The sequence below is a fragment of the Tasmannia lanceolata genome, unplaced genomic scaffold, assembly GCF_043159265.1.
Source record: "Tasmannia lanceolata isolate RefF3 unplaced genomic scaffold, GAP_Taslan_0.1 ptg000005l, whole genome shotgun sequence".
Taxonomy (NCBI): domain Eukaryota; kingdom Viridiplantae; phylum Streptophyta; class Magnoliopsida; order Canellales; family Winteraceae; genus Tasmannia; species Tasmannia lanceolata.
Window position 1 is genome coordinate 2564126 of NW_027518682.1, and position 12973 is coordinate 2577098.

The following is a 12973-nucleotide window of genomic DNA, read 5'->3' on the forward strand; positions in this document are numbered from 1 at the left end:
TCCCAAAAGCAAGGTTAATTTTAGGAAGAGAAACAAAAGTGGTGGAAGGGCTAGAAATTTGCTAGCCAATTTTGCGGAAAGCCATGAGGATAGCGGTTTCAATAGATTTAATTGAATAAGACAAAAACTGCTAAAAGGCGAGCCTATGCTATCAGGCAACAGTGACAATTTCTAGCAAATCCAGGGAAACTTGCTTATTTGTGAATCCAATTTATTTATTTATTTATTACTACGTACTTACGTAGGGTGTTCCGACGCCACTTTGTAGAGTGGGGGACTAATTCCCTCCTGATGCGCTCAATCACCCGTAAACCACACGCATCGGGTAAGCCCGGGGGATTCGAACTCTTGTCTCTGGGAGCATATCCAAGACTTTAAGCCAAAGAGCGACACATGTACGGGTTTGGATCCAAATTTCCCAATCAATGACGTGTAAATCAACAATTGAGTGAAAATGAGTAAAATACATACATTCCTAGTCTATTTTGATGGCAATTGTGTTCTACTTTGATGGAGGCAAATTATGGGTGTTAATAGATCCGCTTTGGATCTGATCCACCTATGTGTTGGTCACCGCGGATCATACTTTTCAGGGTATAGGCCACAGTCCATTTTAAATTGGAGTGTCCATTGATGTGTCCTAGGTCCTACTTTCGGGCTACATAGGTAGGACCAAGGTTTTAAATTTCAGTTTCGGTGGCAATTTTGGTCCTCACGGAAATTTCGGTTGAAATTCTGTAAAGGAATAAACAGTTATACTTTATCTGCAGACCCGTGCATCGACAAAAGAATTATTGATTAATATTTGTTTTACGAGATGCAATTTGGAAATCAAAGAACTAATCCTAAGATATTCAGATAACCAAAAAAGGCTAATGTTAAACCCTAAAATGCCAAATATTCAAATAACAGAAAACTCTAAGATATCATCATAGACATCCAAATTCAAATAGTGAAAAGCCCTCACCCTAGCTTAATCATCGCAGCAGTGGAATGCAAGAGGAAGCTACAACCAAATTTGTTTAGTCACCATAAAAATGCAAGAAGTAGCTTATGTTTTTAGTACTATGAAAAAAGGTAGAAATTAATTTGAACGGGGAAGAGCTGTCTATTGTGAAAGAAATTTCAAATTCTTCCACATTACAATTATGAACAACCAATTTCCAATTTATTATATTTGCACTTCTGTACAACTTATGGATGCAAATGGTTTGGACCCTCAATTTAATAAACTGAATTTTCTGAAATATTTATAATTACTTCAAATCTAATCACAGTCAACAAATCCTTCTACTTAGAATAGCAGTCCCCAACAGAATAAGCATGGAATAGATGAATGATCAAAATGCACTAATTATTGTAGCGAATTGATGAAGGAGAACCGCCTTATGTCACATCCGATTGAAGCTGGATGGTGCTGTCACGCAGTGAAAACGTAATTGATATTAATTCTGCTGTTGGAATTCCGGATTTACTTATATACAAAGGACTTGCTTTTATTTTTATTTTTATCGACTAATGATGTTTGTGGTTCAAGTTGTAGATTTATCTAAGGTTCAAAATAAAGGAAGCTTGGATCAAGGCTATGGAGTTATAGTGGAAAATCAAAGGAAGCCAAAGTAAAGTAGTTCCAAGAAGGGAAGAGGACCTTGAAGTGAAGAGGAAGAGCTGGATTGAAGATCAAGTTTAAAAGTCAAGTCTTAGAATGTAAAATCAAATCCCAACTCAAAGTATCCATAAGAGGTACGGAAGTGGATTTAAAAGGGCTATAAGCAAATGATTTATAACAAAGAAAATCAAGTGGACCAAGCCCAAGTGCCAAAAGAGGGCTTAAAATGAAAAAAAACTAATTTGACACTTGTTCGGTAGACCAAATGACATTATTATATGGATAATGGTTCTATGGATTTTTCAAATGATTTATAAATTATTTTTTAACATAAAGTGACTCTTACATTTTCACAGCATAAGAACGTTGAAATCCTATAAGAAATAGGGATATATAAATTTTACAAGTTAACTGTGCAAATCGAGCAAAATCTGGAAAAACATATTTTTACACGGTCGACCATGAGATAATCTGTTGCACATTTAATGTGCAACGGCTAGCTAGATGGTCGACCGTGGATCGTCCGTACTAGGTTTTGGTCCCTTCGAGCTATATAAAGAGGTTCTACCCCTTTAATCCTTAAACACTCACTCCTAAACACCTTTGGATCATATCATTGAGTGATTTTACACCCATGTTCCTCTCTTGAACATCTTTGAAGGATTGGATCTTAGATTCCAAGCTATATATCTTTTATGAGAAAATTTATGGGAGCTTAGTGTGCAAATTATCATGTGAGGGGGAATTGTATTTTTCATTTCCTTTCTTTATCATTGTACTTGGCAAGTGTTCGGAAAAGCATAGCCATCTCATGGGCGAGTGTTCGGAGACACAGAGCCTTCTCTGTGGTGGGATCTTCACAAAAGTTAAAAAGATGGTATTGTAATGGTAGGATCTTCACCGATGTTAAGAAGATCAAGTTTTAGTGAAAGCCATCAACAATTGTTGGTGGAGGTGATGTAGGTCTTGTGTTTAAGACCGAATCACTATAGAAATCCTTGATGCACTCTTCTCTTACTCTTTCTTTACTTTTATTTGGTACACTTTGATTTTTATCTTTCAAGTTTTAAATTGGAAATTGTTCTTTTGGTTTTAATTGTCTTACCAAGTTTTGAAAAGGACAAAGATCTTCTCAAACCCAATTCACTCCCCTCTTAGGTTGCCACCCATGCCTATATTTCTAAAAGCTTGAAGGATCCTGCCTACGACAAATGATCTCGCCTTAGGAGCATATATCGAGGAAGTAGAGAACTTAATAGGAAATAAATCCTCCGAGAATGTTTTCAAAAGGTAATTTACTATAATGTAAGAAATGGTTGGAGAAAAATAAATTTTATTACAAATATACCATCACCCATTTCCATTACACAGGGCAGAAATCCACATGTAGTCGTAGAGCTTGATCGAGGAGCCACCGAGTTCTACCATTTTTAGATGTTTCCACCTATCTGAAAATCGATTTTTAAGATGTAACCGAGCTCGAACCAACTTCGGTGGATGTTAGCATACGGGAGAGTTCTTCCACTCAGTAAGAGAATGCGTAGTTATTGGCAGGGAGATTCCCTGTGTCATTTACTGGGATCTGTTGCAAGTGAATGGTTGAACTGGAGTTGTGAATTTTCTATTTTAAGGATAGATATCATGGAATTTTGTTTCAAAAAACAACTCATTGTTGCATTATCTCTATTTACTCCTTAGTTCAAGCGGTGTGAGTGATCACCAGGTTAGTTTTGTACATTGGGTCGAAATTGGCCGAACTAGTTGAACTAGGACTTCCTGTTGGTGGATTTCAAACAGAATGAAGGGTGAAAATAAGTAAGAAAAGGGGGTCTTTTGCTTATTATTGAATATAAAGGCGTAAGGAAAGCAAGTAACTCTGTTTTCGGCATGGTCTTGACATAGATCTGGATAAGGGATATGGTTACATGAGGGGAAGGTGTTAGACATCTCTCATGCCCAACGGGTCCTTAGGCGCAACGGCCTCTTGCCGTCAGGTCCTTGAGCTGAAATCTCTCACTGACCAACAACCGCCCTCCGCAACCGTCCGGGATCCACACTTGTCGGCCAAGGTGCTTGATGGGCACATACGTGCTGTCCAACAAACACTATATTTTTTTTTAGCGGGGTTTACAATTTATTTTAAAAGCTTTACAAGTGGAAAAAACAATTAACCCATGCTCTAGTTAAAAAAACAATTAACCCATGTTCTAGCTGTGTGAATTTTTTCTTGGAAATTTTTTTTATTGATTCTTTATGGAAAAACTTTTCCATAAAAATTCAGCAATTATGATTTTTTCCCCGTGGAATATTAGTTTTGAAAGTGGGTGAGAGAGATCTAGGGAGGGTTGGAGATGAAGAGATTTGAGACCTCCTGACTCCCTCATGAGACTACGGAGAGTGTAAGAATGGCTAGAAAGTAGAGAAAAATAAACTGTACCTCCTTTTCTCACGCCCACCTCTGACTTCTCACCCTTTGATAAGCTAAAATTCCATGGAAATAAATTCCACAGCAGCCAAACATGAAATAATTTTACTAAAAAAGGGTTAACAAATTTTTTTTTTCCATGGTTGCCTTTTGGTAGATCCAAAAATTCAAGGTTAAATTCCGTCATTTATGAGAAAATAGGCAGATTTTTAGTAATTTCAACGGAGTTAGGGTTTTAGCACTCTCCTCTCGCCTCTCCTGTACAAAAACAACTCTCCTCTCCATTTCACCCCTCCTTTGTCTCGCGAACCCTAACCCTAGTTTCTGGAGCGGTTTTGCGTGGGGACATCTACCTCCGAGATCGACCATGAAGGTTCTCTCTCCCCTCATTTTCCAAGCTCTGACTATAGTTTTCGCATTTGCAGAGCGATTTTTGCCCTTATTTCATACGTTTCCTAACTTTCTGCTCTTTTCTTGCAGTTCAATATCGCAAATCCAACCACTGGTTGCCAAAAGAAACTGGAAATCGATGACGACCAAAAACTGTAAGCTCTTCTCTGATCTACTTTGCGTATTATAATTATAATTTGTATTGGTTTTGGACAAGGGATTTAGAATGATAAAGGATAAAATGGTAAATATCTCTGCATCTTCTCTTCCTGAAATCTGTTGAGTAGTTAATTTTGATGTGAGCAACTTCTGAAATGATAATGATCTGAATTGAAATGGGTTCTTAATTTTTTTCTTTTCATGTTTAGTGCTAATGTAATTATATTTGTTTCTATCACAAATTTGAGTATTTTGATGACTGTTTTAAAATTTTGATTTCTATGGTTTTTAGGGTTCTCCAAATCTCTACTTGGAGAAGGTTTTTAGGTTCTTCATCTCTCTGTTGAATAGAATGTGTTTTTCTTTTTTGTTTGTGTTTTATACGTATTATCTCGAGCAAATATTCAGGCAGCCCCTATGCGAATGAAAAAGATGGCATAGGAGGTGTTAATTTGTTCGTAAAAAAGATATGTTTTTTGCTCTTCAGATTTGCTGAGAGGGTTTGTTTATCATCCCTTCCTTGAAGCTGGTCTAGTAAGCTCAAGCACATCTCTTTATTGGACTCTCTTTCTTTATATTCAGATGAGTGTTTTAAATTTTTAAATCTTCCATATGTCTTGAAACAGTTGAATCTGAGGTTTAAGGGGATTTATTCATGTAGTTTTATGATATTGAATGTATCATATGCCCATTTGTTTGTTAACAGGAGGGAGTTCAGTGTCCTTTTTTTTGTTATTCTTTTTCAAACTGAGGGAATTCAGTGTCTCAATCCATTAATTCAATACCCCAATTTGTGGTGTTTTAATCAATACAAATTTTTTATCTGTCTCTTAGGAATATCGTTCTTTTCATTGTTTCCTTTCGGTTGCTGTTTTACTGTTAGGAGTTAAGAGCCTTTGTACGCTACAGTAGATTAGAAGCATCTAAGTATATGCTGCCTTCCTCATTAGCAATATCATCTGATAGTGTTATTCAAGCTAACATTCAAATAGGAATGCATTGATACAGATGCCACACTAGTCATCAACACATTTGGTGCACTTGCATGTTGAAGCATTGTCAAAATAGGCAGGCCTTCCTAGGAATCACCATGTCATATTGTTTATTTATTTGTAAGCTTCTGCCTGAAGGTGATTGGAAAAAAATGTAATAAATTGGAAGAGAATAAGAAGGCTGTTTCATGTAGATCATTTGGTTTAAAAGAACTCTAGATTGTCAGAATGGTTTGGCTTTTGAGCTTGGTTGAACAAACTGGAAGTGGTCGTGCAGGATGGGGATGCTCTAGTGTTTTGAAATCCGAATATGACACGTGTTCTATCCTCTGATACAATAAGCACATACGAGCAACACTCAAGTGTTCTATCCCTCTTCAATAAATTATTTGGGACTTACCATTTGCCTGTTAGAGCGAACAGCTACATCGTTTTAGCGATGTTTATTCTCCTTGCATTCAGAGTAGCAACTCTTTGTTGTTTTAAACATTATTTGCATTTTGATGTCCATGTTTTGTAAAAAATATTCATGCACGATCAGGATGATGAATATCTTATGCTAACGCAGCATTTTGGATGCGATGAGTGGCATTACCACACGAGATTTCTGACTGATTTTAATTGGTTTTCATTTGTATTGGCAGCCAATTAAAAAAAAAAAAAAAATCATGAACGAGGGATTGGCAATTCTCTTCTGTTCAAGCTTATGTGAAGTTTTAATGAAGGACATTTGTATACTACTTTCAGTTTTAATTTTTTTGGATGAGTATTTTCAATCATTTCTTAGAAGACTGCAATGTTCTAAAGGATTCATTAGTCGACCCCAACTAGTTTGGGACAAAGGCTTATTTGATTTGAGTTGAGTATTTCTTAGAAGACTGCAGTGGCAATGTTGTTATGATTTAGCTGACACTTCGAATTTATTTCTGACACGCGTGTCCTGCCGTGTTTGACACGACACACGTGTCGACACTCCTTTGGACACTTTTAAATGTATTGCAAGGAGTGGTAGAGTTAATATGAGCCTGTGGACACGTATTTATGTAATAATCAATAACTTTATTTGTATGTATCAAGATTTTCGGATGTTGCCATGTCAGACAACTCTATCCGGTCGAAACTCGACATAAAAATCTAAATCGACAAACTATGAGTGGTAGAGCTAATATGAGCCCGTCTAAATTGACACCCTATTTTTTTATCAGACGGGCCTTCTATGACAAGAAGATCTCTCAGGAGGTTAGCGGAGATGCTCTTGGTGAGGTATGTTGGGCAAACTATTTTCCTCTGCTCTAAAAAATTGAATTGGATTTTTTTTGTGTGCATATAAATGGAATTGGTGAACTATATGTCTTAGGGGAGATGCTCCCAGGCTAGCCTTCTAACGCACCTCTTCTTTCTGCCCAAATTATAGGGTTCTTAACTGTCTACTCTTTATACACCCTCTTGAACTCCCTCTGACTCTAGAGGCAATTTTATCAGGACTCTGAACAACTTGAATCCGGGGTTTTATTCAAGCTCAATCCATTGGTGTTTTCCCATTCCTTCCAAGGGTGCATCATATCTAAGCAAATAAATCCTCAAATTGTGGACAGTGACGATGTTGTTCAACATGATGCAATGTCCTTCGACATTTTTTGAACAATAAGAGAAATGGCTATCGGATGGTGGAAAATGAAACAAGAAAGAAAAAACTACATAGCAGAAAAGACAAGCTCCCACTTCACAACTCTAAATACAAAATGGTTTTTTTTTAAGACCTAGATGTTAATTGTTAAATGACCTGGATTTCATTTAACATACTACTTGATGGTTTTATTCTAAATGGAAATTTGAGATCATTCACAAGCTGTTCGGTGAGAAACAAATTGCATTAGATTGGAAAAAGTTAAGAGTGCCCTCTTTCAAGTTTCAATTACACTTACAAGCCACTCGAATGACTTTTCTACGCTTACAATTGATGGATGCCAGATACAACATGTTGATGTCTTGGACTTTCTCAGCTTACTGCATGAAAAACTGATGTTTTGACCTGTTTATCTTGAATCTCAGTGAGTCTTGACCTATAGTCTTCATGAAGGGCTTTCTAATCACCTGAAATATGGGGGGAATCAAGACATGGTCGGAGAGGGTGAGGCGAGGAATACTAGGCACGCTATGATTATTCCTAGAAAATATGGTGTATGAATAAGGTACATAAATTAAATAGAAGAACAACTGAGGTGGTTCTTGGTTAGGTTTTCAACTTTAATGAACAAAATCCACTTCATATTTCTGTATTTCACTCTCTTCTCTGAGTTGAATTTGAGATTGTCATAGATTTGATTTTCAATCGTCTGCAGGAGTTTAAGGGGTATGTATTCAAATTATGGGAGGATGTGACAAACAGGGTTTCCCAATGAAACAGGGAGTTTTAACCCCTGGCCGTGTCCGTCTGCTGTTGCGCAGAGGTGTTTTTCTTGGATTTGTTGTTCTTTTACATTTTTACCCAGTAATGCATTCTTTACTAATGACTATTCATTTCAAACAGGTCAACCTTGTTTCCGTGGTTACGGAAGGCGCAATGGAGAGCGCCGGAGGAAGTCTGTTCGTGGGTGCATTGTTAGTCCTGACCTCTCAGTTTTGAACTTGGTCATTGTAAAAAAGGGTAAACTCTGAAAATTTTGCTGCCTATTTTCACAACTGAGTAATTTCATTTGTGGACACCTGCATTCTTTTCATCTGCAAAGTTGCAATTGTGATATTTCAGTAGTCAGTGGTTTTTTCCTAATGACTAGTGAGTGAATGTGTCGAAAAAGAGCAGTAGCTTCTAGCTGTTGCATTGCTTAGGCCTTTTGCTGTACTTGTTCCAAGTTGTTTTTAGATTGCATTGGGGGCCCCTCTTGTGCTTATCAAATGATCTCTGTTATGCAATATTTTTATCAAGTGATCCTTTTGCTTAGTTCTCTCTCTCTCTCTCTCTAAATGATTTAAGTTGTTAGAGATGGTGTTATTTAATTATTTATACTTAACACAGTTCTCTTATTAAAATGCTCAAAGTTTCAAGTTTTGTTTTTGGTATGCGTTTCGGTCATGACGGAAATTGAAATATGTTTGTTTTGGATGGAAATTTTGGTGGAAATCATGTAAAACCATGTAAACGTATGGAAATATATACAAATGATTTTTTATTTTGAATGGAAACATATGCAAATGATGGACATTAAAGATGAAACCTCAGGAAGTATTAGAATAGACACAAATACACACTAAAAAACCATCACATAAGCAAAAAACTTCTCATACTGGTTTAACAACTTCAAACATCTAGTGATTTCAAATGCAATTCATATAATTCTTTATACATAATACATCACATTTCAGATGCAGTTCATATAAATACTTTTAATTATCTAATACATGTCGTATGGTATACCACTAATACACTTACGGTTTTCGTTTCGGTATGCATTTCAGTTTTTCTATATGTTTGGTAGGGATAGAAACAAAAACATTTCTGTTGTGTCGTATCGATTTTGGTAGGAATTTTAAACCATGAAAATGGATGCAACTTATAACCTACAAACTAATTAGCAAGTGACAGTTGGAGAATGAGGTTGGGATTTTTATCTTTTTGTAGAAAATTGTGGTTTAAGTATTCTAAAGGTTCATTTCAAGGGAGTAAAGCCAAAACGTGTAAAGATATCTACCAGACAGTTTAGAAAGCATGTTTTGTAGTATTGATCTTTTCTGTGACCTTTTTTTCATGTCCAAATCTTTTGTTCTTACCATCAAGGCATTAACAACAATACATTGAAGAACATCCTATTGTTTTTAAAAGCATCACTAGGTCTAGTTATATGTTATTACATGTATGCACTATAAGGTGTCTGGTTTATGAAAGACATGAAAGTAGAAGCAGTCATTCATGTTGTCATAATCTTGAGGAAAATTTTTGTTGCTTGCTGAAAATCTGAACCTTCATTTTTTAAATGGTCTGACAATATTTCTTTTTTGGATCAGGGGAGAATGATCTGCCAGAGAAGCCAAGGATGAGAGGTCCAAAGAGGGCCTCTAAGATCCGCAAGCTGTTCAACCTTTCCAAGGAGGATGACGTGCGCAAGTATGTCAACACCTACAGGCGAACATTCACAACAAAATCCGGTATGCACTCCTTTCGATAGAAATTCACTCTTTTTTTTGTTTATTTTTTGTATTATACGTTACCATTTTCATATGGTTGGTGTATGCATGAATTTGCATGTATGTGTGCGTGTGTATTCTTTTGTTTGGCTGTTATGAATGTATGTTCATATATGATGTATTCATGCTTGCATTTGCATTGTGAGCTATTTTGGATGGATCTACGCCTGTGTTTTTCATTATGCATGTGAGCTTGCTAAATTAAACGTAATACTCTCAAAATTGTGAAGAAACCTGTCTGGGGAGGCAAGACTTTTTGCCCGAGTGAGAAACATGTACGGTGTTGCTTACCGGTAACCGTGGGCATGGTGACAAACCTTTGTGTAAAAGGGACATGTTTTTCCATTACAATTCTTTCGTTGTTTTTCATTCCATGAGTATGCCACATACCTGTTATTTTAGTCAGAGATGCTTGCTATGGGAAATCGAAATTCATCTCTCTGAAACACACTCCTTTTCTCCCTTCTTTCCCTATTTCTTCCATGGATTCCCTCCTCATTTTATAATTTGAGTCCACATTATGTGATCTATCAGTATGATCTCCATATATTCTTGTTATTATGTGGATGGGGAAAGGTGGATTACAGTTAGCATGTTGTTTTACCCCTTGGATACGCAATGTCTTTGGCAGGGAAGAAATGTAGCAAGGCTCCCAAGATACAGAGGCTTGTGACACCCTTGACATTGTAGAGAAAGCGTGCAAGAATTGCTGAGAAGAAGAAGAGGATTGCCAAGGCCAAGTCTGAAGCCGCCAAGTATCTGAAGCTGCTTGCCACTAGATCCAAGGAGCAGCGTGATCGCAGAAGTGAGAGCTTGGCCAAGAAGAGATCCCGCCTCTCTGCAGCGGCTTCAAAGCCGTCTGTTGTTGCAGCTTGAGGAGAGGTCTCACTGCTCTGCCGGAAACTATGAGTTTTGGTTAGGAAGTTGCATTATTATCTGCCTCTTTTTCCATTTTCAGTTTTGACTTGGGTTCTTTTAAGAGGATCTCTTTGAGATAATGCTTAGTTGATGATGATTGAATTTTGACTATAAGACATGGTCTTATTTTGGATTTTGTGATTCTAACATCTCTTTTTTCTCTTGAGATATAATGTGAATGGTAAGCTGATACTCTGATCATTAAAATTTTGTTGCATAAAGTAGTTTGGATCATACTGGGTGATCCAAGGTTGGATCTACCATTTACAGTCAACTGACCCTTTGACCATGTTCGGTTGCTCAAACAGTAACATCTTGATTTTATTGAGATCCCTTCTTCATTTTCTGCTTGAATCTGCTGGAAAAATGCAAACTGAAATGAAATCCATTCGCCTCTTCTCCTTGCAGTTGTTGCAGTTTTTTCCATCCGCCAGTGTAATTTTGATCTCGCTTTTTCTGCATTTTTTGTGTGTATTTTCTGCCCGTCCTACATATTTTCTTACTCCATCAGCCCTCTGCAGACGCTACATTTTTGGTGCATTATTGCTTCAGTCCTCCATTTCTAGTTTCTCCTATGAAAAATGAGTTACTTTCCCTATCCAAATGAAATAGATTTGCGATGTTCAATTAAAAATGTTGAATTTGCATCGAAGGAACTCCCTCTAATTTAAATTAAGGGACATTACTCTTCCCTTCAATTTTTCATTCAAACACAATCTACCAAAAATTTTTGTTGGATCGGTTTCATCGCACTTGAACAAAAATTTGCTCAAAAACCACCCCAAGGTGCTCTCCGCAACCCCTCATTGGCCAAAGTAATTGGACCCATCTTTCCAATGTGTGCCGATTGAGAAACAACTGGGCCCCATTGCTCAGCCAGTGACTGGTGCTCTTAGATGTCTGAATGAAGCAGAAGATACCAAAATTACCAATGTGAGGAAAGCTAATCCGATCTTGTTGATGCTCTGATGGGCTCACATGGTCACCCCACATAATATCATTTTTCTTGAGAGATCTTACTTAATCCAGAAAATATTGAGGATGGTTCTTCCTTCTCCTTTTATATCGAGAACTTTACCAATTGCTGAAAACACCCTTATTTTACAGTTAAAACATCTAAACAAAGGAATATAATTTTCTTGTGTATTGGCATCAAGAACCCCAAAAGAATGGGGAAATATGGTCATCCTCATGGGAGAGTAGTCAATAAGCTCTGAAAGCTGATATTCTTCAACAAACTCACTTCTTAAAACCGCTGAACCTGCAAAATAGGCAAATCTGAGTTCATTCAAAACACAACTGGATATACTAATATCAATAACCCGTAGCTATTCAATTCTATAGGGTCAGTTATGGGTCTTCAATCAATAGCATGTTGGATACCATTTGGGTGTAAATTGCAATCGGATGCCTTTTAGCATTTCAGTTTACACACAAATTGCACCCGACATGTTGCACATCCAAACTGAACATATCTACACCCGTACAGAAGAAGATTGAAAGTGGTAGAAGACACCCCCCCAACCCAAAACAATGAGGGCCCGTTTGGATACCCCTTGGATTTGGATTTGGAGGTGAATTTGGATTTCCAAAATCCATGGATTCAAAATCCAGAATTTTAAAATTCATAAATTTATAAATAATGCTGTTTGGATGACCACGTATAGATTTGGATTTCAAATCTAAATTAATTCTTTCTTGTCTGGATGCTCTTTGGATTTGAATTTGAAATCTAACAAAACAAAAAAGCCCTAAAATACTTGATATAGCAGCATTTTAGCCATTTTACCCTATATGGAGCTGTTTTGATCATTTTTTATGTCATAAGGGTGTTTTAGTCATTTTTCATGACTCAGGGTGCTTGGTCATTTTCACCCGGTATAGGCGTATTCCGGTCATTTTGCATGACCTGGGGGTATCCTAGTCATTTTACCTAATATGATGTACTTTTATCTTTTTTTATCTCATGAGGGTATTTTTAGTCATTTTTCATGAGCCATGAGTCATTTTTACTTGATATAGGGGTATTTCAGTAATTTTTCATGATCTTCAGGTATTCTAGTCATTTAACCCTATATGAGGTTATTTTGATCATTTTTATGTCATAAGGGTATTTTAGTCATTTTGCACGACTCGGGGTATTTTTTCATTTTTACATGGTATAGGGGTATTTCAGTCATTTTGCCTCACCCGAGGGTATTCTAGTCATTTTACCTAATATGATATATTTTTATCATTTTTATCTCATGAGGGTATTTTTAGCCATTTTAGTCATTTTTTATGATCCATGGGTCATTT

The 12973-nt window shown here is 36.7% G+C and overlaps 1 non-coding gene and 1 pseudogene across 2 annotated transcripts; both read left to right on the plus strand.

Annotated features, from left to right (window-relative positions):
- Positions 1–4233: 4233 nt before the first annotated feature.
- Positions 4234–10841, plus strand: LOC143877089 (small ribosomal subunit protein eS6-like; annotated as a pseudogene). Its single transcript, XR_013250536.1, has 7 exons — positions 4234–4407; positions 4515–4579; positions 6781–6838; positions 7918–8025; positions 8106–8222; positions 9578–9718; positions 10389–10841. The product of XR_013250536.1 is annotated as a small ribosomal subunit protein eS6-like (transcript).
- Positions 4990–5134, plus strand: LOC143878041 (small nucleolar RNA snoR77). The gene has a single exon (XR_013250868.1). It is a non-coding gene; the product is annotated as a small nucleolar RNA snoR77 (small nucleolar RNA).
- Positions 10842–12973: the final 2132 nt, after the last annotated feature.